Here is a 3,175-nt window from a genome sequence, read left to right on the forward strand (position 1 = left end):
AGACACTGACCAGAATAATATTACACAAGGTACTGTACACAGGACAAAATTACATTTAGATTTTTCAGTGTCACCTTCAAGTGTTCAGTTATCAACCTATTGCTCCAATACTTTGGTTGAAAGCATAGAAATGAGAAAGAAAACCCCCTCTGTTTCAATAGGTTATTTAAAAATAGATATTCTCCATGGATTTTTTAAAAAATAATGATATTGCGCTGAGCTTTTGACAAAACTTGGAGTTTGGTCTTTCATCATGCACAGATTCACAACAGCAAGGGGTGTTTTGAGAACCTTCTGTCTAAAACTATGTGCATTTCCCTGCAGTGTATGCAACAAGCACTAAGAGTGGCCTCCATTGTGAGCTGAACTGGATATGTGACTGTGCCAGGAACCCTGCCCCACTAATCGCTTGTTCCAGCAGTGGAACATCCAGTTTTGTACAAGTCTTTCAGGTAGAGTGCCTCCCCAGACTGGATACTCATTTTCAGGTCTGTCCATGCTGATGTTGTCTGTATCTGTTCACTGTTGAATTATCATGGTAGAAGGACTTGCCTTTCTGTGTTTTTGGGACCTAGAAGGGAACAGTGAACCGAGATCAGTGGTCACAGGAATCAGTTCACAACAGCCTAGCAGCTTCCTTCGTACAACAATCGTGGCAGCATCAGGAGTAAATTGACAAATATGAAAAACTCTGAAGGATATTGGAAGTGAGGAGTGCAGTCTGCAATGCCTGGCACCATCAGTGATGAGAGGGAACTGCTGACTGACTGTCATAGTATGCAGAAACTCTGCTTCTCTGAATTCTAGTGGGTTAGTGCACGTATTTCTTACATAGTTACAGTATATCAAATTCTACTCTCTCCATTTCGCTCAACCCTCACTGAGGCAGGATATTAAGAATGAACTTTAGAATTTGGCCCTTGATCAATGTGATGGCTTCGCTGGGATTTGAATTGCCGTATCTCCTTCCCAGTCCCAGAAGTGCCCAAAATATATTCCAAGGAGCAATGATCATATTGTTACCTCATTCTGAAGCACAGTTCTGCTTTTTTTCTACCCATTCTAAAGTATGCATGTGCTTGCTTCAAGTTTTACCCAATAGTTTCCTGCAGTGTGAACTTAAGAACCTGTTTACTTCTACCACGCTCATCCAGGTGTATCCTGTGTGAGACAGTTGCCTGGTGCTTAAGCAATTCTGAAATAAATGGAAATTTACGGTATTTGCGACTTCCCACAGATAAGGAAAATTTTGCAGAATCAGGTCCTTCGATACTTGTTTATGCACCCCTTGTGCTCTCATACTGCATTCCAACCAGATGGATAAAAAATGTCCTTATATTTTGGCTGAATGGATCATAAATACCCGAAATTTGGATCCTGGAGGTAGCCCCAGTGTCCCACTGGAAGAGTGTGCAAACACATGATCGCCGTAAAGCTGAGGGCTGCACAACCAGGAAGGACACAAATCCCATAAGACAATCTTTCCCTGTCTATAAAAAAATCTGTCAGATTAATGCATGATGCATAATTCCAAAGGGCTTGTCAGACTTCCCAAGGCCAGGCATATGCAACACTGAGAATCATAACAGGCCTCAGATATTCTCACTACATTTCACAATAGGCATCTGATGTGTCTGAAGCCTGACAGCTGTCAGGGTCTCATTGCTAGAACCAGGACAGATCATTAATAACTCTGGGTTTATTACTGTACCCCTCCAGGCTCGTATTACATGTTCCACCTTCATTTTTGTACCAGTCAACAACAAGAAGAAAATAAACAAAAACTGACAGAATGAATCCAAGGGAAAAAACATGTTATGGTGCAGTTATCCACTATTTTATCCATATATATTGCAAGGTCTCATTTGTGCTCTCCTTGGCTGAAAGGGTGCTTGCTGCCTTCACTCTCTTTTTTCAGATTTAAGGTGCAGTGACACCACTTTAATTTTGATCAGCTCACCAGACTCACATAATATCTGTTACTTCTGACTCAGCAATGAGGGCCATAGGCCAAGGAATTGGTTTTTTTTTTCCTGAATAAACATTTGTTATGTGACAGCCTAGGAAGGAGAAATGTGATGGTTATCTTGAGGTATGCCTGTGTTAAACTGACCTCAGTTGTACACAACTGGATGCATTTCCTCTGGCAAATACCAATTCATCAACATGTTCCAGTGTGTGAAATTTCATACTGAAAAAACAAAAATAAAAAAAAATCAGTAATGTCAAAACTTTCTACTCTAAAATTGAACGTTTATTACAATTTCAGGCAAAAATTGAAAAAGTAGACAGAGTCTTTGAGGCAGTTAATCAGATCATGTACCCATGGCCAAATCGGCAATGTTTATTAAGATGTGAAAGCTGACAGAGGAGGTCGGTGGTGGTCTCCCCAGGACACCTGGGGGTGTCAGATACTGACAGCATCCACACTACTAGTACACTTTTCATTTGTGAGGCCAGAGGTGGATCTTCTTCTCACCAGTTCATATCAGGCTGTGTGAGCTTTGAATGTCACCACCGCGCATTGTGCCAGATGCTGGATAACCAGCATGGTCCTAAATGCTATGGCTGTTGGCAGTAACTGTGCTGCTCCAGGTAACTCCTTCGGTCCTGGAGGGTCTGAGAGTGCAATCAGCTGCCTGACTGCAAGGAAAGACAACCGTGAGGGACGGTCTGGATGTTGCGATAATCAGTTCTGAATTCTTGTGTTATTTAGGTGCACAGTGCCATTGTCAAAGGCTCCCTAGTGTCACATGGTCTGAAAATATGTCTGTGTGCCCAGTCTTGTGCAGGAGCCACTAGAGCTCATTACAGTTGCCTTCTGCTCTGGAGTCTACCACAGACCTGGTGGCAAAAATGGTAGGAGGGCAGCACCGAAAAAGGGCCTTCATTAGTGATGTCTGCCTCTTTGTGCTAGACATAGTTGGAGGGGAAGAGGAGGCACATCTTAAATTACAGACCCAGAATATCTCAGCTGAGCCCTGGGTGATGAATGTCAATTTGTCATGAGAAAGAGAACTCTGCTGAACAGCACTGGACCAGTATTTGCAATCCTGGGCCCAAACACAGGACTTTACTGGGACTGTATGCATTAGCCCACTGGTAGCTCATCTTCTTGAGTGTCCTTGCTACCACCTCATATATGATCAATATGACTACTGAACTACTGAGCTAC

Source organism: Egretta garzetta, unplaced genomic scaffold (genome assembly GCF_000687185.1).
Source record: "Egretta garzetta isolate BGI_Z169 unplaced genomic scaffold, ASM68718v1 scaffold507, whole genome shotgun sequence".
Taxonomy (NCBI): Eukaryota; Metazoa; Chordata; class Aves; order Pelecaniformes; family Ardeidae; genus Egretta; species Egretta garzetta.